Genomic DNA, 25,586 nt, shown 5'->3' with positions numbered 1-25,586 from the left:
TATGAGGTGTTGGAAAGGTGTTTTGGGGTGAGAAACGAAATGGTGGAAAGGGTAGCAGAGTACAGATAACGCTTTCAGTAAAGTATTTGTTTATTGACTGAAGATTTCTCATTTATTTGAGTATGTTTTAAATCTCATTTGTTAAGGACTGATATTGGCCCAAATGTTATAACAAGTTGGAGAGATGATTTATTGAAGTACCCAGGTTGACTTTTGAATCCAACACACAGCGACTTTATGTGCATATCTCTCTGCAATAAATCACAGGTTGTTGATTCTTACAGCCACGGTGAAGGCATATAAAACTTAAGAAATTTTTTCTTATGTAAAGAAGTAATTCACAACTTTTAAATGTAGGTCAACACTTACAAAATGCTGGAGGAACTCAGCAATCCGGGCAGCATCTATGGAAAAGAGTACAGTTAATGTTTCAGGCCAAGACACTTCGTCAGGGGTCTCAGCCTGAAATGTCAACTGTTCACTCTTTTCCATAAATGCTGAGTTCCTCCAGCATTTTGTGTGTATTGCTTGGATTTTCAGTATCTGCATATTTTCACATGTTTAGTGGTTAGTGAATTAGTTTTCACTAGTGTGGATTATATTGCACATTCAAACTTGACTAGCAGCAGAGGTAACATTGCCATTTCTGTGTCTGTGGTGTCCCAACATCCATATTACCGTACTTTCAGTGTATATTGTTGTGGGTTTGGGTGATAATTTATGAGAACTCTATTTACAAAAACAAACGTGTGCACTCAAGACTTCTGGTAGTGGGAAAGCAACGGTTAAGGCTGTTAGCTGCCAGAAGGTTAAAGATTGGTGTGAAGGTCTTGTCCTCCAGATGAGCTGGCTTCTTTGCAGCTCTGGAGTAGTTTGACTGGTTTCAGATTGTTGTAGTAGGGGACAAGAAACAGTGGATTCTCTTTGTGGCCTCTATTCATGGCAGTGTACTGTTGCATTTCAATCTTTTATTCCTACCGTTTTAAATAAAAGCAAAACTGAAATGCTTCAAACTTTTATCTGTACCTTACATTGGAAATTTGGTTTACAGTTATTACATGTGCTCAGGTTTAGTGAAAAACTTGTTGCATACCATTCATACTGATAAATTCATAGCAACAGTGCATTCAGGTAGCACAAGGTAAAACAATAACAGAATGCAGAATAACGTGTTAACAAAGTTCATTGCAGGTAAATAATAAGGTGCGAGGTCATAACAAGCTAGATTGTAAGGTCAAGAATCCATCTTATTGTATGAGGAAACTGTTCAATAGTTTTATAATATTAGGATAAAAGCACGTTAATAGCTGATTTTATGCGTTTGTATCGTCCTCCTGAAGGGAAGAGAAAGAAGAGAGAATGTCTGTGGTGGCTAGTGTCTTTGATTCTGCTGGCTGCTTTATGGAAGTGTAGAGAGAATCCATGGAAGGGAGACTGGTTTCCATGATACTCTGAGCTGTGTCCACAACTCCCTGCAGTTTCCTGTCTTCACATGCAGAGCAGTTACCATATCAAGCTGTAATTCATCTGGATAGGATGTTTTCAATGGTGCATTGATAAAAGTTGGTGAGGATCAAAGAGGACATGCCAAATCTCTTTAGCATCTTCAGGAAGTAGAGGTGCTGGTGACCTTTCTTTGTGCCGTGGCATCAAAGTGGTTGCAAGTCATTTGGTGAGAGCAAATTCAAAATTATTCCGGTGATAATAGAATAATTGCAGATATTCTTTAGAGGATTATATTACTTTATTTAAATGCAAGTCATTTTAATTATCAAAAGTATTTTGTATGATAGATTGTATTTTTGTAAAATTGTGTTTGCTGATGCAGCAAATTTTCTAAAATGAAAACTTGGTCAGATTTATACCCCAGAGATACACCTGATCCTGCATGGAAATGAGAAACCAAAGATGGTGAGCAGTTGGAAATGACAAGATGGTTCTAAAGGCATCAGGGATCTGGAAGGGCTACCTAGTCCTTGGGCCAATTAATTTCTAGCAGGTGGCTGGGTCTGTCTACCTTAGAATGAAGTTAATGATTTTCAACAATTTAGGAGTAACTTAGGACTGTAGTATCAGGGTTTAAAAGAAGACAGCTTTATGAAAAGGTACATCACAGCTTTTCTGTTCATCTTGGTGAATGTGGTTATTCAAACTGATGTACAATATGAATGTCCTGCAGATTAATACCATTCTCTTGTAACAATCTGATTAGTCTCCAAGAACACTGAAGTAATTGTAGCGGAGCCTTGGCACACGTGTTCTGATTCTTTTGCAAGTCATTTTAATTGTGAAGCACTGATATCTTTTGAAATATTTATGCAGCCTTGAGGAAGTAGTGTTAAGATGGACGTGGTTTGTTGAAAACAGATTTTGGAGAAGGTATGCTTTTTACAAAGATCTTTGAGAGGCCATCATGACCTTTTGCATACAGAATGCAACATGGGAGGTGTAACCTTTTTGGGAGGATCAGGTGATTTTGGCACTATGATTCCCCAAGCTTTTCACCTTGCCTTGCAGTCTAAGACTGCTAGAAACCATTTGATGGAGTGTAATAGCCATAATTAGTCAACAACTCCACTATTGTATCATCCAATTCCCAGGGCAGTGGCAGGTGAACTTTGTCTTTCATGATCTAGTAATTACTGTTTTTCGTGTTTCTGTTGAAGTGCTATAAACGCTTATTTCATCGCTCTGAACCTGAATGCAGTGTTTTATTTTAAAACTATTTCACTAACATATGACAGAAGTAAATTTTATTCCATGTTTCTTTACTAGAGCTCTACAGAGCCAGCAAATCTTCAACCACATTTGTCATCCAAAACCTTTGGGGGAGGGGGTGGAATCCCATAAGACTATTTTAATTTTCTTGTCCCATTGTGAAAATTGGAGTGCCTATCTTCACAGGTAAGTTCTATGTCAATAACAGTCTTAAAAAGTAATAATATTGCTTTTGCTATACTTACTGTACTCTGGTCTAATTAGAAAATGTAAAAAGGATATTTAAGTTATGTAAAGTTTGGTAAATTACAATGCCTTTCAGATATCATCTGAGTAAATGCTAGATTTGACTGTTCTTCAAAAGGAAAAATATAATTGCATATCCAGAGATTCTTTCCTGATCTTTGTCCGCCAACTGGAAATTCCAGGTGCGACCTAATGATGGAAGCACATGAATGTAATCTTGAAGAGCACACACAAAGTGCTGGAGAATCTCAACAGGTCTTCATGCTGGGACGCTTCATTAGGACTGGAAAGGAAGGGAGGCAGAAACCAGAATAAGAAGGTGGGGGAGGGGAAGGAGAACAAGCTGGCAGGTACCTTGGCTCTGTCTGCCGTAAAAGGCAGGATCACTCGGTGACTATTCACTTCAAATTGACTTTCCATTCCCATTCTGACACGTCTGTCTATGATCTCCTCTCCTGCCACGATGAGGCCAAACTCAGGTTGAAGGAGCAACACCTCATATTCAACCTGATGGCATGAACATCGGTATCTAATTGTCCCCCTTCCCTCCTTCTCTCTTTTTTCATTCCCCTTCTGTTTGACCTCTCACCTGTGCTCTCCTCCTCACTGGCTCATCACCTCTCTCTGGTTCACCACCACCTTCCCTTTCTTCCGTGGTCCACTCTCCTCTGCTGTAAGATTTCTTCTTCTTCAGCCCTTTACCTTTTCTATCTTCCACCTCCCAGCTTCTCACATCATTCACACCTCCCACCTTCCCTAGCCACACACCATGTACCTCACCTAATTCCCCACCCCAACCTCCTTATTCTGTCTTCTGTCCTCTTTCTTTCCAGTACCGATGAAGGGTCTCAGCCCAAAACATTAACTCTTTATTCTCCTCCATTGATGCTGCCTGACCTGCAGAGTTTTCCAGTTTTTCGTGTATTTTCCTCATGATGTACAGCATCTGCAGAATATTTTGTGTTTTCAATCATGAAAGTATTTGTTCTGCATTTGGTTGTTATGTACAAAGTCTTTTCCTTGACCATATTGGAGGTTCATTGGTCCCAAGGCACCTTGAAGAGATTGCAGATTTCTTTCTTTCCCAATTGTGCAGCTGTTATATCTCCCATACTTGGGGACAACACTACACACAGTCAGAAAATTTGAGGAGTATTATTATCTGACATAGGCAATTTGAAGGTCGCAAATGTAGTTCCGCTGTTTGAGGAAGGAGGGAGGCAGCAAAAAGAAAATTATAGACCTAATAGTCTGACATCGGTAGCTGGAAAGTTATTGGAGTCGATCTTCAAGGATGAGGTTATGAAATACCTCGAGGTGCATGACAAGATAAGCCCAAGCCAGCATGGTTTCATGAAGGGAAGATCCTGCCTCACCAACCTATTGGAATTTTTTGAGGTAATCTCAAATAAAATTGACATGGGAGAGGCTGTGGATGTTGTGTATTTAGATTTTCAAAAGGCCTTTGATAGGGTGCTGCATAAGAGGCTGCTTAATAAGACGAGAGTCCATGGAATTACAGGAAATATATTGAAATGGGTGGAGCATTGGCTGATAGGCAGAAAGCAAAGGGTGGGAATAAAAGGATCCTATTCTGGTTGGTTGCCGGTTACTAGTGGTGTTCTGCAGGGGTCAGTGTTGGGGCCGCTTCTTTTTACACTGTATATCAGTGATTTAGATTATGGATTAAATGGTTTTGTGGCTAAGTTTGCAGATGACACCAAGGTAGGTGGAGGAGCAGGAAGTGTTGAAGGAACGGAAAGGTTGCAGAGAGACTTGGTCAGTTTAGGAGAGTGGGCAAAGAAATGGCAGATGAGATACAATATTGACAAAATGTACGGTTGTACATTTTGGAAGAAGAAATAATCAGACAGATTATTATTTAGATGGGGAGAAAATTCAAAAATTGGAAATACAAAGGGACTTTGGGGTTCTCATGTGGGATACCCTAAGGCTAACCACCAGGTTGGATCGGCAGTAAGGAAAGCAAATGCTATGTTGGCATTCATTTCAAGAGGAATAGTGTGTAAGAGTAAGGAGGTGTTGTTGAGGCTCTATGAGGCACTAGTGAGACCTCATTTGGAATACTGTGTGCAGTTTTGAGCCCCCTATCTTAGAAGGGATGTACTGATTTTGAAGAGAGTTCAGAGAAGATTTACGAGGATGATTCCTGGAAAGCAGGTGCTAACATATGAGGAGCGTTTGTCGGCTCTTGGACTGTATTCATTAGAGTATAGAAGAATGAGAGGCAGGTGCTAACATATGAGGAGCGTTTGTCGGCTCTTGGACTGTATTCATTAGAGTATAGAAGAATGAGAGGGGATCTCATAGAAACATTTAGAATGTTGAAAGGGTTGGACAGAGTAGATGTGGAAAGGCTGTTTCCCTTGGTGGGTGAGTCCAGGACAAGAGGCCACAGTCTTAGAATTAAAACGGAGATGAGGAGAAATTTTTTTAGCCAGAGGGTCGTGGATTAATGGAATTCGTTGCCACATACAGCTGTGGAGGCCCAATCATTGAGGGTGTTTAAGGAGGAGATTGATAGGTGTCTAATTAGTCAGGGTATCAAGGGATATGGGGAAAAAGCCGGAAATTGGAACTAGATGGGAGAATAGTTTAGCTCATGGTGGAGCAGACTCGATGGGCCGAATGGCCTATTTCTGCTCCTTTGTCTTGTGATCTTGTGATCATTGTGAGATGGCTGTGCATGCATTAACTTTGAACAAACTAATGATCAACACCCAGCTAGGATGTGGTTTTTTTTGGCTTTGCTTTTCAGCCCTTTGTAGCTTTACAAGTCTTTTAGTCGGAGAAACTACATTGAAGCAGCAAAGAAATTAGTGGTATGTCTTTTTTTGTTGTTGTATTGTGTGGGTCCCAGAGTTGGGAGATTTATGCAATTATTTGTTCCCTGGTACAACATTTGAAATATTGTCAAAGGGAACTCTGACTTCATGCTCTGAACCATATTTTTTTTTCTTTTTCTTTTTCTTCATTTCCTTTCACTTCACTTCACTTTCCCTTTTCTGCTTACCTTTTATATTTTGTGATATTTTTACTTCATCTTGCTACTGTCCTAAACTTCTGGTTTCTTTTACCATTTCATCCAGCAGAGTCGGAAAAAAGAAAGGAAAGCTGTGCATTTATATAATTATAGACATCTTCTAGATGTACCAAAGTACTTTAACCCAAGAATATCTTTTGAAATGTTAGTCACAAAGCAGCAGCCATTTTGTGCATATCATAATTCCACAAATATCAGTGTGATAAATATCAGAAGAATATTGGCACGGATCACTGATTTCTATGGTGCTTGTGGGATTAGTATCGTAATTTTTTTGTGTCCACTGAAGAAACCTGGTGAGGTTGTACTTTACTGCATTACTGGGAAGAGTCGTAAAGCCCAACTTTGATATTATTTTTGAATTAGATGAAGGGGAAACTTCATTGTATTGAAATTTTCTGGTGATGCAAAGATGGTTGGAAAATAAGTTATGAGGTGAAAAGTTTGCAAAGCAATGTTAAGGGAGTGGGCTGAGGTGTAAGTGAAGAAATGTGTGATTATTCATTGTGTTCCTACTCTTCCTTATCAATAGTCTTCAAATGCTGATGCACTTAATGTTGTCATTTAGAGGGATTAAATACTGGTATGTGAAATTCAGAAATAGGTGCAGTGAACAGTTTAGCAGGCAATGATATGTTTCCCTTCGTTGTAATGTAGTTTGAAGTTTTGTGGAAATTATGCAGGGCTTGGGCTCTTACACAGAGGTACGTATAATACTGTTCTCATTTTGTTGCCTCAGGGAGGGTGCATGCGGCTCAGTGGGAGTGCATTTCTCTAGTTTATAGAATGAGGTGATTGTCTCAGAAGAGATTTGTGTGGATGAGTATATATTTTTTTGGAGTTTAGAACAGAGGTAATTTAATCGAAACGTGCCTTAATCTGTTGTGAGGATGACACGGAGTTAGTCATCATTTTAATGGATGAAATCTGACAGCAGCTTCTCAAGTATGTCCATGCAACTACAGAAGTGGTTGTCATTGTCCAGTAGTTAAGAGGTCAATGTGTTTTTACTTAGTTCTTCAAACTTTAACTCCACTTTTTTTTTGTATCTCTTAACTGCTTCCTCTAATAAAAGCATTTAAAATGCCAGAAAAATGTTGAACTTCTCACTAGAGCTGTGGAGTGTAAGCTGAGTTAAAGGATGTGGTCTGACGTGACCTTGAGAGGTTGATATTCCATTAGGCCTGTGATAGAACACCTTCCACCTGCCTTGATCAGGGTTGTGCCAGCAACATTCAAGTAGGTCAGTTCCATTGAAGACAAAGCGGTCTGCTTTATTGGAACCCCACCCACAGTATTGACATTAATTTTCTCCATTAGATGACTTCTGTACCATCTACAAAACACTCTGCATTTACTCACCTTGACTATGCCAGCAACACCTCCCAAGTCCATGACCTCTGCCATTGAGAACACAAAGTCAAGGTACTTATACCATATGCTAGCTTGAGATTCATTTTCTTGCAGGTATTTATAAGAAAATATTTAAAAAAACAGAATTTATGAAAACTGTACATAAAAACTGACAAACAGCCAATGTGAATAAGCGCTTCAGGCAGAGGTGGAACAGGCATGATCTCTTCCAAATTACATACCATTCTGATTTGGATATGCTATGTTTTTCTCATAACTGCATCTAAAACCATGGAACTCACTCCTGAGAACTTCTGTGGGAGCACTTTCATCAGAAGAATTAAAGTCTTATGAAGGTAGTTCAGTATCATTTTTTCAATGGCAACTGGGGGCAGGTGATCAATACTAGCAATGCCCAGATCCTGAGCTATGAATACTGGCCACCCCTACATTATGGGTAAGGGAAGTTCGTTTTTACCAAATTCAAGATCCACCCAAATATCTGAGATGTGGAATAAAATTTGCTGTCATGGAGCTTACATTTAGTGGCCACTTCATTAGGTACACCTGCTCGTTATCTAATCAGCCAATCAAGTGTGGGGGAAAAAAGCAATGCAAACATGGCCAACAGGTTCAGTTGTTACTCAGACTAAACATCAGGATGGTGAAGAAATGTGATCTAAGTGACCTTGTCCATGGAATGATTCCTGGTGCCAGATGGGGTGGTTTGAGTATCTCAGAAACTGCTGATCTCTTGGGATTTTCATGCACAACAGTGTCTATAGAGTTTACAGAGAATCGCATGAAAAACAAAAAAATAAATCCATTGAGCATCTGTTATTTGGGCAAAAAACTCCTTGTTAATGAGAGAGGTCAGAGGAGGATGGCCAGACTGGTTGAAGCTGAGAGGAAGGCGACAGTAACTCAACACGGAACAGCATTCCGGCAAGGAAGACCCTTGCCAGGGTCAGCTCACGTAAAGCTGTGGGGCCTGATAGCTGGTTGGGTGCCGAGGGACTGTGCAGCCCAGTTAACTGAGGCTATAACAGACATCTTTAACATCTCTTTGAAGCAGTCCATTGTCCCTCAGGCTTCAAGAAAGCCGCTATCATCCTGATGCCCAAGAAGGCAATAGTAACCTGCCTCAACAACTGCCATCCAGTGGCACTGACGTCCAATCTGCTTTCAGTGGCTGGTTACGGATTGCATTAAATCCCATCTTCCTGTTACACTGGATCCTTTCTGGTTTGCTTATCGCTACAATCAGTCCACTGATGATACCATAGCCTCTGCACTCCGCTCTGTCCTGCCCCACCTGGAAAATGGTGCCTCATATGCCAAGAAGCTATTTATTGACCTCAGTTCAATATGATCATACTAGAGAAGGTAGTTGGAAAACTGTCCTCTTTGGGTCGTAACACCTTTCTCTATAGCTAGATCTTGGACTTGTTGACAGAAACATCTCTGGTTCCATCACGCTGAGCACCAGTGCTGTTGGTGCTGCTGGTGCATGACTGCATTGCTAGATCCAGTTCAAACTGAGCCATCAAGTTCACTGATCACAGGAAAGTGGTTGGCCTCATCAACAACCACAATGAGACAGCGTACAGAGAGGAGGTAGAGCAGCTGGTAGAATGGTGTGAGCGCAACATCTTGAGTCACAACATGGCCAAGACCAAATAGATGGTTGTGGACTTTAGAAAGGTGCAGGTTGACCACTCCTCCCTGTACATACCACAGTAGTTTCATGGACAGAGTTAGGAGCTTCAATTTCTGGGAGTGCTTATAATAGATGAACTCACCTGGTCCCTCAACACCACATCTTTGGTCAAAAACTATAGCAGCATCTCCACTTCCAGAGGAGATTGAGGCAAGTGAGGCTGCCCATCCCACTCCCCCATCTTAAACAATTTTAACGAGAGCACCATAGAGGGAATGCCCTGACCAGCTATATCAGCTCCTGGTACAGGAATTGAAAAGCATTTGACCGCATGTCCCCCCAAAGAGTTGCTGAGGATTATTAGGGTGTCTTCTCTACCCATTAGCGATATTTATCAGGAGTGCTGTGTATGCAGGGCTCTTAGCAATGTCCTAGATCCCTCTCATCTGTCCAACAATCTTTTTGACCTCCTATAACAGTCAGAAGGTACCAGAGTATTAGGACAAGACATTAGGATCAGAAACATAATCTTCCCCCAGGCTATAAGACTATCGAACTCAATGTCACCACCCAAGTCTCATTACGTACGAAGTGCTAGTAACATTATAGTTTTTACTTTTTAACTTCTATTACATATGCAACTTACTATTCGTTAATTTGTGGTAATGTTACTTTATGTATAATATATGCAAGTTACATGTACTGTGACGTGCACGGTGTCTCGTTTGGGTATGCAAGTGTACAATTGAATGTTTAGCTTGAACTTAAAATAACCCGTGCACTACAACAGTGGTGTGCAGAAGAGTATTTCTAAACACACAGGATTTGAAACCTTGAAGTGGATGGGCCCCAGCAGCAGAAGACCAGAATCATGCACTCAGTACCCACTTTATTAGGTGCAGGAGATACTCTCAGATGCCACTTTATTTGATATCTCTTGTACCTTATAAAGTGGCCACCGAGTGTGTGTGAAAACAAGCAAGGAAACACAAAATTTACTGTTTTTAATCATTTGTTTTACACGTGCAGATGATGACACATTGCCTTATGAAAAATCACAATCTGAAACCTATTTTTAGGCACACAATCCCACAATATCAAAATAATTACAGTGCTAATTGATGGTGTGATCACTGTGGCTATTTGTTTGTTATAATTGATTTGTCCAGCAGGTTTTAGTGAAGCAAGGACACCTTATGAAAATGTTCATACATGAAATGAACTCTGGCTGGAAGAATCATGCTTTTGCAGGTCTGCATCAAGGATGGACTTTCAAAATGTGTACAGGAGGAAACTTTCTCTTTGCTTTTAGAGGATTTCATTTTTAGTGGGACCCAGAAAATTGATTTGAAGGTACTTTGACAGAAACCTGCAAAAGCAGTTAGTGGTATCTCGTTTTGAAATTTATGTTGGTGCTGTCATTCATACTTCATTGATACGAACTTTTCATTTATTGCTTGCCCAATGTCAGTATGCTCTTTTAAGTAAGAACAAAATATGTAATATTGTGAATAATGCAAATCTGAAAATGGTTGGCATGTCAAGCAGCATTTCAATAAATGTTGGATTAACTTAAATTGGTGGGCAAGAATATTTTTTATTTAAGAAAGAGCTTTAGGAATCTCAAGACTTGACTGAGGGGCTGTCACTGGCTGCACCTGACCTATACATTGAGAAGCAGTGACTGCAGCACCAGCTTCATTCACTATGAAAGCAGCTTTTGTCTGATGCCTTGCCCAGTTGTCACAATTATTTTGCTGGTGAACAAGACAGCCTTTCAGAATAATAACGGTAATAACTGTTTTTATTTTTCTTTGGTGCTGTATGCCTACTGCCTGCTGCTAATTCTGAAACTTAAATACAAGTCTTTGCAGCGAACTTCAACAGCCCTAGCTGGTTTTGTGGTGTTGACACTGGCCTTGCAAGACCCACACTTCAGGTTCGAGCAGAACCCATACACTCGTGTGTAGAAGCATCTTTACTCTGTATTGTCTGATAGATTGAAATTTAATTTTACAATATATCTACGTAATTAGTCTTCCTTTCCATATCTTTTCCTCACTTCCACCCACAAAAACCTATGAACATTTAAGAATTAAAGGGTAGTTAGCACTAAAATGTTACATCAGTAAACTAGCTGGTAAAATAAATGAATGGAGAGCTGTGGCATTAATGCAGAGTTAAAACTAAACACTTTTAATTTTTGTCCTTTCTGGATCAGACCAAGATGCTGTAGTTTGGTTCTAAATATAACAGAGAGCAGCATCATGAAGTGAAGCTGATGGAAATTGTTACAATTTTTTTTGCTTGCATCCGCGTCTCATTACAAATTGGGGGCAGAGACTGCAGATAACTCTGGCGTAGTAAGGGAGAGGTGGTTTGTCTGCCTAGAACGGTCATCATATGATTTTCCATAATGTGGAGCCGATAAGAAACATGAGTTGAAAAAAGGTTAAAGTTTGTGTTTATTATTTCCCTTATTCACATAAATTCAGTGAGGGTGAACTTTATTCTGTGTCTCACATTTCTGGATAATGATTTATGAATATGGTAAAGATAAATTTCCAATACCTAAATGGCTACAATGCTGGGATTGCCTGCACTTGTATTCCCAAAGCACTTTACACTTCCCTCTTCCAGGTGCCCCAATAGTTAGACAAGCAAAGTAGTATGTTTTGAAACAGTCGTTGCAGTTTATATAAGAAACACACTGCAGTCTCTCATAAAGTGTGATAATGACCAGCTACTCAGTCTTTCAGTAGCATTGACTGAAATTGAAGCAAAGCACTAAAATCCTTGCTACTCCTCAAAATCCACTGAAGAAGCAAAGTCTTATGTATTTAGCATCTCATACAAAAGATGGCACCGCGGGCAAAACAGTCCTCCTTCAGTACTGCTTTGGAGTGTCAGCCTCGATTTATCAATTCAAGGCTCTGAGGTTTGAACTAACAAATTTTTGACCTGGATACAAAGGCTACAGCTGGCATCCTTCTGAAATTCCCATATGGTGCAGCACATTTACTATTCTGGCAATACCATTCGAACAGCATTTTTTTTTAACCAGATCAGCTCATCTTGGGAATGATACCCTCACTAACAGGTGATATTCCTGTGTTGTAGACTAGTTAAAATACCTGAATCTATGCATAATTAATGCAGTGTTTATATTTTCTCATCTTTGGCATTTTCAACACATTTTCTGTACCAAGCAGTCTAGTTATTGTACTTGCTAATGTGAGTCATTATAATGAAAGGTATGCAGTTTTACTTAAGTAGTCTTTGACTCCGTTAAGAATGCAAAGAAATAATTCTCATTATTGTCAGCAGCACAAAATGTTTATGCCAGGAACGTGAGGTATATTTTAACTTACTTAACTGATTTATTCAGCAATCCAGCACAGAGTACAGTAGACCCTTCCAGCCCTTTGAGCCATGTAGCCCAGCAACACCCGCAACCCTTATTAACTCTAACCTGATCACAGGACAATTTACAATGACTTGCTAACCTCCGTGGTAGGTCTTTTGACTGTGGGGGGAAACTGGAGCACTCTGGGGGGGAAATCCACGCATTCCACAAAGAGGACATACAGGTATTCCATACAAAACAGTGCCAGATTTGAACCCCCAAACTTCAGAATGCCCTGGGCTGTAATCGCATCTCACTAACCGCTAGATTAAATGAACCGGAAAATCCCTTAGTGCCATTTATTTTAAAGGTAGACTATTCATGATAGAAAATATATATACACAAAAGGAAGAAACAGCGCAAAAGTTTTTACATTCATGGTCAGTTTATTGCATAGTGCAGAATTATGACAGTATTTTATAATCCTTCCCTGACACCAACCAGTTAATTTGGGTTTTCAACTCCACTGTCTATTAAAGTTGAGCACAGGAGCTGCCTAGGTGTTGGATGAGCTGATATAATGCTGTTAATTTCTGATTCAACTGTCTCTCGAAAACGCCCTTTAGGCAAAATGGACTGAGAAACCAGCACTTGTAAGTTTTTTTTTCAAAGATGCAGAGTTGCCTTAAAATTAATTCATTTGTGTGTCCTGGGATTGGCTGTGTAAAAATGGTCAGTATAAAGTTAGAAAATTTGCCTCTTTTTAAAGTCTTTTATTTTGCATGATTAAGGAAATACTAACTACCTCCCATTGGTATGGCCTTGCCCCACCTCCAGACTTCCCCTTCCAGTGAGTGCAGTTACAAGGAATTTAAAGCTTTAGGGCTTACTCACATTTTGGGCTTAACCATTAAGTGCCAACTTGGAATTTCTGTGCTTGAGCCTGATTTGTTGTCCAAATACATTGTTGACAGGAGCAGTTTTTTTTAAAAAGGGCACAGGATGCCCCACCCTAGATTGGGACTTAAAATGTAATAATTATGGGATCTGTTTGAACAAGGCCATCCTGTCTCGAAAATCCCACAGGAGTATACTGTACTGTATTCTATCTAAAAACGTGTTCATGCAATTTAATGTGTATTTCTCTGTAAGAGTTCATTATCTTTTAACTATCATGTGGGGGAACCGTAATCCTTTTCATCTGTGGCTCCTGGAACTGTATGTTGCAATGCGAATTGACCCAATCCTTCCAAGTCATCTCAGTCTTGCCCAGGTTGTGTGCATTTAATTATATAGTTCTAAAGGTGTTTTCTCAGGTTCAGTTTAAGGTTGAAAGTTAATGCTCGTTTCCAACCAGAGGAAACTACAGACGAGAGCTTGGGAGCCATGTAAAATAACTTTTGAAAGGTTCATTCCTGCTGCAAAAAGTGGCGGCTTCCTTTTTGCAGCAGGAAGTTAACTGGTTTATCTCTGTTTGTTTCCATCTGTGCAGAAAGGTTTACACTGTGTTTTGGTGCTCAGCTTTAATACAGGGTGAAAGCAAACTTCTTCATTTTCACACTGCACCTGCTCTAAGTGAAATTACCCAGGAATGAAGCCTGGAGGCTTTTCCTTTCTTTTCTTTTCTGGGCATTGCATTTCATTTCAGTTCTCTTAATTCTAAAACAAAATGTTCTAACTTCTACATTGATTTAACAAATTACTGTATAAAGTTATGTGCAAGATTTGGAGTTTTCAGTTTGAAGTGGTGAAGTTGAGTTCCCTGGGTACATGTCAGTCAGATTTTGTCTGACCAGGTTTTGGAATGATTTCCTCAGTTCTTGGCCTGGCTGTGTGGGTGGAGCAATTTAAAATGGCATACATTCCACTGGGGGCAGGGTGGAGGTGGGGGTGGGGGGGTGTGGTGGTTGTGGAAGGAAAATCTGACATTGTCCAAGTCTTTCTGCTGAAAATCCAGCTCTAGTTAGCAAGGGTGTGGTCCTTCATTTCAGTTTTTCATACAAGCACTTGGTTATGCAGCACTGTTTACAGAAGCATTGTTTATTCTAGCACTGAACAAAATCAATGTTAGACATTTCTGAAAGTGTACAGTGCTCATTTCGGTGCCTTTGGCATGAAGTAGACTCTCTTTATCTAGAAACCACTCGTGTGCTGAACTCCGGCTACTGTTAAAACTCCAAGAGCCATGAGGGGGATGTAAGTAATTTTTAAAAATTATGTTTTGTTGGTTTCAATTAGAACAAGTAATTTGTTTCCAAATGGGAAGTCTAGGATTGTAAATCAGCAATACCCGTACCTCCCTCAGACATTTTGTTTGGGGCATTTCATTGACATAAGTATAACGCTGGTTGGAAAAGTGGAATCCAAACATTTACCTTGCAAAGTTAAAGACCTGTGTTTTGGGTTTTGGAAATTACTCAAAAGAAAATGTACATAAAGGTTCTAAGTTTTGGGAAAATGCGTGTTGTAACTATTTGACCTTAATCATACTTATTTGTTAATAAGTTCAGTGTGTTGTGAAATAAAGATTACTGGACAAAGCAAGATATGCTAGTATGTACACTTAAAAATGTTCCTGATGTTATTGCCCATTATTCTGGATAATTTTTCTTTTGGGGGAAAAACAAGCTTGTTTTGCTACCCAGGAATAATGTATGTTCTGTCAAGTCTTGCTGAAATGGACAGCCATTTAAGACTGAATATAAAACAGAAATAATTAAACATAATGTATTATAAGACACCACACACAAAATGCTGGAGGAATTGCTTTGGATTTCCAGCATCTTCAGATTTTCTCATGTTTGTGATAATGTATTACAAACCATTATTAAGTAATAGGCTTGCTTTAGAAAAATTGTAGCTTATTTTTCACTTTCATTTGCTTCATACAAGAAGCAATTCGGATTTTTCCACCTAGGGAGCAACCTCAGAGGTATTAGTCATATTTCCTCGCAATGTAGGAGGCCATTGGACCCATCAAGTCCACGCTGAGTCACTAAGTAATTCTACTGATACCTGACCACATTTATGTCAGCTTCCCCCGGGATTCACCGACGCTCACAACAGTGGGCAGTTAACCTACCAGGCAGCATGTCTGGAGTGTGGGAGGCAATCAGAGCATCCTGAGGAAACCCACGCAGTTAGAAGACGATCATGTCAACTTCACACAGACAGCACCTGCGGTTGTGATTGAACCCAGCAACTGTTGAGGCAACACCTTTTCTAGCTGTGCTTTTGTGCCATATTCCAGAGAAAGAAAAAGACTTGTGGAGCATAGTCTTCAGTAGAAATTTTGTAGAATTCTTTTACACTCACAGCTGTTTCTACAAACGTGTCCCAATATCTGTAATGCAGGGTCTTTTTAAAAAGTGCTCTGTGACACTTTTAGGAAAGTAACTCAAAGTAAAAGTTGCTGAATCAAGGAATGATCTATCTGGATGAGCCACCAAAGTTTGATCAAAACAGTGGATTAATGGAGGATTTGACAGAGTAGCTTAGTTAACACAGGGAATTCTGGAGTTATACTGATTCAGACGAATGTGCAGCAGTTTGAGGGCAAAAAGCTGGATATTGTTCAAAGATAGAAAATTGAAATTACTTTCTGAGGTAGTTTCAATTTTTGTCCTGGTTTTGTTTTGAATCAAAGTTGTGTATTTACTGTAATTCTCTATTTTAATATTCCAGTCAATTTCACTTTGTATGTTAGATTTTAAATGATTTTTCTATTTAAAATTTACTCGTGTATACACAGATCTTTAAAAGTTAAACTTTCATCCAGAAAATTACCACAATTGAATAGAAATCATTTTGGCTCAATAAATAATATAATTTTAAAATCCTAGAGATATCCTGTATTGATAGATTGTCCGAATCTATACTATAGTCATATAAAATCAGCTGCAGAAGATCTGTGATCTACTTTATCTGTTTTATTTCTTCAGTTAAGTCTTTTGCTTATGACAACACAGTAGCACCTTATTGGTACAGAGGAAGGGTCTCACCCGTAAATGTCAATTGTTTACTCCTCTCCGTAGAAGCTGCCTGAGTTACTGAGTTCCTCCAGCATTTTGTGCACAATGGTGCTAAGGAGTCATTATTTTAGTTTTTTATGTTAGTAATTTTAAGAATTTGGATTTTTATAATGGTGATTTGAATATATGCTCCTTTCCTTTGGGAAACATGTAAATCTGTAACTGGTTCTTCTAAAATGCATGTGTATACAGTAGTAGGGACAGAGGTCCTGTATTACCTTCAGCCAACCTATACTTACTCCAGAAATAAACATTGGGAGATTTAAAATTAGACTTAACATGTTACATGTTGAGTATCCTTTATCTGAAATGCTTGGGGCCAGAGTATTTTGGATTTCATATTTTTTCTCATTTTAGAATATATATTGAGATAGCTTGCAATCGCCATCATTGCTGACTCTGAATTTATGTGCTACTGGTAAGCAATAACAAGTAAACACTTGTTCATCACACATATGTACTTAAAGTAAAAATTAGTACATACCATTAATATAATGGAAACAAAATGTGTACAAGGTGCAGAAGCAGCACAGCAGCATCGGAGGATACCTGAATAAACTCTTGAATAACAACAAACAACGGCATCCTGTCACTCTCCACCTACTGTACGATGCTGTATTTTGTCTAAAAGGTGATAATGTACTGTATTTGTATTTGCCTTTTTAGATTTTATGTAAAGTTATAAAAACCATCAGCATTGCAGAGTTGTTCTGGATTTTCGTGATCAGCAGACACTTTAAAAATCTAATGCTGTGCCTTTTTTAAATTTCTGCAACCAGGCCTGCTGAATATTCATAATTCGTCATGATAGATCTTTGCTTGTTTCATGATCAGCATACTGTTAAGTGGCCACGTGCTCACTTCAGTGTTGATGATATATGATCGAGATCTCCATCTTTCGCTCTATGCGGTATTTTTCTATATTTCATTCATTTCTGTTTATTACATATGTGAGGTCACTTCTCAGAGCTGTCTGGTGCGCAAGATCTGTGCATCGTCTGGGAATCTTCCCAGCATCTTATGGAATTTCCTATTTGTGACGACCTGTCAAAGCTCAAAATAAAAGTTTGAATTTTGAGATATACAGATTTTGGAATTTCTGCTAAGGGGTACTCAACCTGCAGTAATGTTCTGCAGCTCGGGAGAGGGAGAAGCAGGGATAGTGTTTCAGAATGTATCTTCAGATTGATGTAAAAGCTGAAGTGAATCTGCAGTACTTCTACAATGGGACAGGTTATGATGTATTTTAACACACTGACTATTTAGTGTATTGATTTGGCAGTTACGCAGGAGACACGATGCAAGTTATATCCAAGTGACCACTTACTAAATTTACTCAGTTTTTCATTGAAATTATGAGGTAAAAGTGAAATTGCACACTCTGGCAAAAGATTTGGATTAACCTTGGGTATGCTGGTATGGGTGTTAGCAGTTTTGAACTTCACTGGAAGTCCAGTCCTTATTGGCATTTTGTCAAACGCAAATGGTGTGAAATGAAAACAGAAAGATTAAGAGATACTTAGCCTTCAGGCAGCATCAGGGAAACAGAATCAACCTTTTGCTAGGTGGTAAAATGGGCCTGTTTTATACTGCAGATGAGGATTGGAAAGATGGAAGGAATATCCATGATGTTATAGAGACTAGGGCAAACCAGATAGAGTTATGAATGAGCACTTGTTTATCACACCTGATTATCTGGAGGAGGTGATTAAGGGTTGGGGTGGGGGAAGAATCAAAAAAATGCTAGAACTAAGATATGGAACAGAGTAGTTGTTGGAAATCTAAAAAGAAGGGATTATTGGAAATATTCATCAGTTCAGGCAGTATCTATGGAGAGAGATAAAGAATTAACATTTCAGGTTAATGACCTGCATTAGATCTGGCCAGTTTTCTGCAAAGCAACCACCCAGTTGGAATCCTTCTCTCTGGAGTACCATGGCAGGGAGTCTTATCAAAAGTTGGAGAAACAGGGAAAATGGAATGGAATTCTTACAAGGGGCAGGTTGGGAGAAGATGTTGCAGTGTGCTTGTAATGCATGTTGGTCGGTTATCCATCGAGATGGAAGTGGAGAAATGAAGAAACAGAAGGGAAGAATCAGATATATACTATGTGAATGTGAAAACAAAAGGTAGAAAAACTTTTGGCTTCTGTTGGAGAGGAGAGGCAAGGCTTATTGCAGTCATCAATGTACCATTAAAAACAAAGTGAAGTGTTGAGTAGGACTGGCATGAGGACTATGTCAAATATTAATGCCTGCTAATATAATGAACAGGTAAGCGAGGCTTTGGGCCTACATCAGGCTGCTCCAGGAGTCGGATCTGAGGACTCAATTTTGGTTCAGAATATTGTTGTTCACTTCCATTGTTTGCATGTTTTATGTTTTTTTTTCTTTCTCTTGCGCATTGAGTGTTGATCTTTTAATTTTTATTTATTTCTCCTTAAATTGGGTAGTTTCAGGTTTCTTGCTTTGTGGCTACCTGTGTGCAAGCAAATCGCAAGGTTGTATATTTTATTCATTCTTTGATAAAGTGCTTGATTCTTGAGTATTCTGAACATGGGATTTGGCCCATTCACGTTCCCATTGTTACAGTTCTGATTTGGCGATAGTAAGGAAATTTGATGGAGAGATCGATCAATGCAAGAACATTGTGACCCAGATGAATGAAGGTTCTTCCTGGCAGAACTGAAAGGCTTTCAGACTGTGATGTGGAATGGAGTTGTAGAGGGATTGGAAGTGGTGGGAGGGGTGGGGCGATTGGCGGTTCTTGGTGATGAAAAACAAGGTGCGATCAGGAAACTCAATGGTGGAAGCCAAATAGAAACACAAGGTGTGAGAATGGCTCTTTTAGCAAGTCTGGAATCCATCCAAACTCTGACTCTGCCAGTCTGCTTTCTAATAGCTAGAATCAAATTATATTATGAAATGATTCCTTTTCCAAACCTATCAGAGGTAGGAGGTTACATCAGTGATGGTATTTGTTAATCAAATATCAAGGATTATTACAATATATCAAAAGTTATTGAAGTAAAATGGGAGTACTGTTCTAATGTAAACCAAGTTAATTGTTTGAGACAAATACTAAACAAAATAGGTGGTACAAAAGTAAAAAATGATAGAACTGCACAATAGGCCTGATGATATTTGGGAAAAAAACACATATTTGAGTTTTATACAAGGTGTATTAAGTTTTAAGGAAGTAGCGCAGGTTTTTTTAGAAGGTAAAATGCATTTAGAACTATTTTTCAAGTTGTAAATGGGTAAGGATAGGACATTGCTATGTCGACCTTGCATTAGAATTGGAAGATACTGAAGATGACCAGTAGGAAGCAGGATAGGGCGGCTGTGGAACCAAAGGAAAAAGCAAGCAATGTCAAAAATCCTGACTGCCTCGCCAAGTTGATATCTCGATTCTGAACAATTTATTTTTCTCCTCCTTTTGGTATAACTGATTGAGGTGAGGGTTAAGCAGAAGGAAAAGTGACCAAAAAAGTGCAAACTGTTGATTAGGTGCTTGCCCATTGAATAACTAAGAAAGTTAGTCCTAGAGCACTACAGCACAGAAACAGGCCCATAGGCTCATCCACATTCACCTTTCACCCTTAACCCATGACCTCTAGTTCTGGTCTCATCCAAAAGCCTGCTTGTATTTACCTTCTCTATATCATCAGAATTTGTACAACTCTCAAATCTCCCCTCATTCTCCTACACTCTAGGGAATAAAATCTTAACGTATTCAACCTTTCTCTGTAACTCAGGTCCGCAAGTCCTGGCAACATTCTTGTTGTGTGAAAACGGAAAATAATACAAATACTGAATAGGTCAGGCTGTATCTGTGGGGAAAGAAATAGATTGGCTGAGTAATTCCAGAAGCAGATGTTTATTGGTTTTTCGGTATAAGCTGTAAAAGTGGGGAAAAAGTCAAAATCGTATCCTTCCGTTTTATCCACATGTTAAGGCCAGACTGCTGGTATCAGGCAGATTTGTTGAAAAAGAGAATAAAAAGAATAATAGTGACTTTATAGAAGAAGAGTGTGTGTGTTTCATCAGATTGAATTAACCCATGTGCAGGATTTGTTGGCACTTTTGAAAAGGTTGTGGCAAAGTTCCTTGAAATAGATGGGGAGGTAGTCATGAGGTTTCCTTTGGAAGATTTGAATTTTGTAGCATTGGATGCACTCTGGATTTTTTAAAAAATATTTTATGGATTCCTCAACTTTGAAATATAGGTAGAAAGTACAAGGTACTTGAGTTTTCTGTGTAGCTCCCAGTTGATACTTAGATGTATATTGAATTAACCGTGAGCAAATCTAGTACTTCAGAAAAGGTCCAAATTGGAGATTAATTCTCTTGAGTAAAGCTGAGGATAATTAATTTCTAATTTTGATCTTTATTGCCTGCTATGCAATTCTTCATCTGAAATGTATACTCTCTCTCATTTGAATGTTAATCTTGAGAAGATAAGAAGTGAATTGCTCAAAGGAACAAGAGTAGGTCATTATGGCTGTTCTGCTATTTAGCTAGTTGATAATTGATCTTGTGGGTTAACTCCTACACTTCTGAAATAGTGGAGAGACATCAGCAAATTTCTAAATGGTAAATTTAGAAATTGTAGCCGTTGGAAGATTATTCTATAATGTCTACAAGTTGTGCAGTTTCTTCCAAGTTTTTAATGCTCTGGGATGAAAACCAGATCAGATTCTTAGGCTCTATTAGAATAGTTTTGGAACTACCGTAGATTCCGGATTTTAAGCCGCTACTTTTTTCCCACATTTTGAACAGCTTTGAACTTTGCGGCCTTTAATACGGAGCGGCTAATGTATGTTTTTTTCATGCCGCCGAAAACATTTTGCCTCGTAACAGTAGACCAATAAAATTGATGAGTAGTTCACAGAGGTCCAATGAAATTGTATGATAAATCAAGCGCACTTTCACAATTAAATTATTGTAAATCAGTCATTTGTACTCACCCTCATCAACATGGAAAACACTCGAAGAAAAGCATTGTGCTGCCTTTATGGCAGTTATTTAGTTTATAATATTTTCACTTAGTAATTCATTTTCTAGTTAAAGTTAGAAGAGTTTTAACTATATTTGTTTTCTGTACTACATCGCGGGATGCTATGACGTCACACCCGGTTTCGCCGCGTCTTGTGGGAAAAATACCCGTTTGCGATAAACGGGAAGGAGGGGGCGAGCGGCGGAACGAAAACGCTGCTTTTAAGTTAAAGGCGATCAATAACTTTTCCTGGTAGGCTGCAGTATATATATTTTTTACCAGTCGTTAGGAGATATTGGAATGTTGTTCAGTAAAGAAGTATACGCAACGTATATTTAAAAGGAGCCGCGTTACGGGCACGGTTCGAAAAAAAGCATTTGCAATATGTATTTGTTTTTGTTACCATATGGATTTAATTAAAAGTTAAAAAATCCTCACGTGTAATATCTTTCTGTGTAAATATCTCATATTACAACGTGGGACACCTGCGGCCGAAAATCCGGTGCGGCCTTTACAAGTAAAAAATTGATTTTATTTCTAAAATTAGAGCCAGCGGCTTTTAATCAGGTGCGCTCTGTAGTCCGGAATCTACGGTAGGTGTTCCAATGACAAAAGGAAGAAATCGCAGTAATAAGCAAGTACTGTTATGATTTTAAAGGAATTGGCTTTAAAGTTATCAGCTAAAATCATCCAAACATTGGCTACCTCAATTTTCTTCAGCCAGATATGTAGTAGGTAATGAAAATAATGACTGTCTATTGGTTTCTGCATTATTGTCATTCCTTTTTGTCAAACTGGGCCACTGTAACTGCTGTGGTAAAGGTACCATTCCCCACTAGCTCTGCTTGACCTTTATTACCAGCATCGTGATCAGGATTAATAGTGTTCAGTAGTGAAAAGCTTAAGGGCAAGGTAGCTACTTCTTTCCAAAAAGATGTTATTCCTACTGATTAAACTGACTTGAAAGTTTACCTTTGTTCAGTATAACTATGAAAATATACAATAGTTGTACATGTTATTCAACTTGAGATGAAGCTTGAAATGCCAGTGCTCTCTGCCTATTTGAACAGGGAAAAAGTCAATTATTTTATTTGGATCTTATTTTGTTATCTGCATTGATTTCTAGGCAAAGTGAAATATGAAAAGGTATCAGGATATTCTATGAATATTTGAGTCGGGAAATGGTATTCCAGTGAGGGCTGCTTTCTTTTTGATGACTGTGTTGTGCTTAACTTGTAATATGGAGCTAACAACACACTTGGACTTTCATAATGCGCATGTGTTTGAACAAGCTGCCAGAAGAAGTCCCAAATGGGGGTACAATTACAATCTTTAAAAGATATTTAGACAAGTACATAAATAGGAAAAGTTGAGAGCAATGGTTCCCAAACATTTTTGGGTTACTGCCTCCTTGGCTCCCAGACCACATCCTTCCCTTTCCAGCATAAAAACTATAAAGAATATTGATTTACAGTGGGGAAAAAATAGGAACTGCAAGTTCAAAGCAGTGACAAATAATTACAAAAAATATTCAAATTTATTTAAAGTATAAATGTATTTAAATACAGTAAAATCAATTTCTATCAACAATTTTAGAAGGTACAGTAGTATCCATTCACTACTTAGTTGCTTTTCATCTTTCAAAGAGATAGATAGCCCTGATGCACAGATATCAATTTCTCAACATTTTCTGAGTGATATTCATCCTGGAGTCTCAGGTCTCCACCTTCAGTAATTTGCAGCCTGTTTTGTTGCCTTGAAAGGAGTTGGCGACTGCACTGTAACCATGCTCCACCAAATATGATGTTGGAAAGACAATAAATAAAATTTTGACCTTTTCCACAGTGCAGGTTAGCATTTAGAAATTTCTTTCTGCAACCAAAAGCCTTGATATGTATTTTTGAGTTCTAGTTTCAGCTCAAAGTTATTTTGTAGTGAGATCAGTTCTTCCTCCATCCTTCCTGTTAATTCCTAATCAGAAGTGTTCAGAAATGGATTTATTACTCAATATGGAATTTGGATCAAGAGATGATCCTGAAATCCTCTGGCACGTCTTTATGCCACTCACCCAGGTGGGCACAGTATATTGAAAGGTCATCATCTGGTTTTCTTTCTTTCTCTTACAACTCAGACATTCTCAGAAATTGGAAAAAGTTGCAACGACCGATGTTGCTTAAATAGGGTTAACTTGGACAAAATGTGGAGATGACTAGTTTGAATTTTACTTTAATAAGATTTTCCTTGTAATTGAAGATTTTTTTTTAAATTTTTTTTATTGTTTTCAAATAGTTACAGAATAAATGTGTATTAAAAAAGTGTTACCCAGCCCCCCTCCCCTTAACCCCTCCCCCCTAACATCCCTATTAAAGAAATAAGAAAGAAAAAAAAGGGAATGCCTGGATGTTGGAAGATCCCCACATGCTCCACGGAGTTCTCATTTTTTTAATATATGTTAAAATTCTTTTTCTTTTTACTGGCCCATTAAGCCCATTAACATTAAAACTTAAAAAATTTAGTAGATTAGTCATTATTTTTTATTATTATATTACTCCAATCTATAATAATACCTAATCTTTCCACTTTCGTGGTATCCTGGGAAATCTTTATAAAAATCTCCATGTTGCTATGTGTGTCCTCACCAATCATCCAGGCAAAAAGATAGAAAAAAATTAAAATATAAAGAAAAAAAAACCAAAATACCCCCCTACTAATGTTGTGGAGAAAAATCACAACATTACCCCCCTCTGCTGTACGGGTCATGGCAACCGCCATGATTACACACGTGAATCCCGCAGTAACCGATCCACAGCCTCCCAGCCCCCCCGCAACATAGAAAAGTATATGTATAAGAAGAGAAAAAAAAAATACTATTCTCATTTAGTATTTCTAAAACTTTGCTTTTCTCTTCTATAATATCCATAAATGTCCATTCCTTCTGTTCCTTGGGTCAATCTTCATCTTTAATCCATTACGTTTGGAAGCCTCTATGTGTAATTAGCGAATAGATGGAAGTTCTTGTACAAACTCCTCCGCTTTTCGATAATCGGAAAAAAAAAAATTTCCCTCCTCCAAAAAAATTATCAGTGTTGCTGGATGACGCATTGTAAATTTATAACCCTTTTCCCATAAGGCTTTTTTCACTGGGTTAAATTACTTCTTTCTCTTCAACAGGTTGTAACTTATATCAGGATAAAATAGAACTGGTTTCCCTGCTATCATCAGTGGCCCGTTTCTATTTTTGGCACATTGGGCAGCGGCCTTCAGGATCTTTTCTTTGTCTTGGTATCGTAAGCATTTTATCAAAATTGATCGTGGGTTTTGATCAGCTCGAGGTCTTGACCTTAAAGATCTATGCGCCCTTTCAATCTCAATTGGAGTTTCTCTTTCCATTTTCAATTTCTTAGGGATCCAGTTTTGAAAAAAATTTATTGGATCTTCTCCTTCTATATCTTCTTTAAGTCCAACAATTTTAATATTATTTCGTCTACTGAGATTTTCAAGCTTATCAATTTTTTCCATAAATTGTTTTCTTTCTGATGTCCAAGCAGTATTTTCCTTTTCTATTTTGTCCATTCTTTCAACCATGTCTTCCGTTGTAGTTTCCAAGTCCTTAATTCTTTTTCCCATTTTTTTCTGTCTCTTTGTCGTTTTATCAAGCATAATCTCCATTTTGGTCATTTTTTTTTCGAGTCTTTTTTGATTATTTTTAATTACTTTTAATGTGACTAATTTACGCATTATTTGCCTCAAAGTCTTTTCTATATTTCTAGAAGGACTTTTACCTCCTTCAGCTGATCCTTCCGAGAGATTTAACTCTCCCTCCGATTCGCTATCACTTTCAGTTGCAGTGGTAGCTGGGCTTTGTAGTTCTTGTTGCTCCCGTTTGCGCAGCTCACGGTGGTCTTTTCCTGTGGCCAGAGTTGCCACCGTCTTCTGTTCCGTATCGCCGGTGATATAATGTACCTGAGACCGCGGTTCCTCGGTAGGCGTGGGCCTTGTTCTTGTTCCAACTTGCGTAGTCTTCCCGGTATTAGTTTTCTTCATCTTCCTTCCTTGAGGCATAGCTTGACACAGTCCGGAGTCGTTTATAAGTAACTTTTAGAAAGTATTGCCTAACTTTTCTTCATTTAAACATTAATTTATTAACTTTTTACGGGAGGGCTGAGTCTC

The 25,586-nt window shown here is 38.5% G+C and overlaps 1 protein-coding gene across 12 annotated transcripts in view; it reads left to right on the top strand.

The window, feature by feature from the left end:
* The window catches only part of mbnl2 (muscleblind-like splicing regulator 2), a 206,770-nt gene that overhangs the window by 83,255 nt on the left and 97,929 nt on the right, over positions 1 to 25,586 (top strand). The window contains exon 1 of one of the 12 annotated variants that reach the window (XM_073028475.1): positions 14,323 to 14,583. The exons of the other annotated variants lie outside the window; for them this stretch is intronic. The gene's annotated coding sequence lies outside the window, so the exon portion shown is untranslated. Of the gene's footprint in view, positions 1 to 14,322; positions 14,584 to 25,586 lie in introns of those variants that run through there. 12 annotated transcript variants of the gene reach the window in all.

Source organism: Hemitrygon akajei, chromosome 2 (assembly GCF_048418815.1).
Source record: "Hemitrygon akajei chromosome 2, sHemAka1.3, whole genome shotgun sequence".
Taxonomy (NCBI): domain Eukaryota; kingdom Metazoa; phylum Chordata; class Chondrichthyes; order Myliobatiformes; family Dasyatidae; genus Hemitrygon; species Hemitrygon akajei.
Note: the sequence above shows the minus strand (reverse complement) of the source record. Positions and strands in the feature narration are given on the sequence as shown.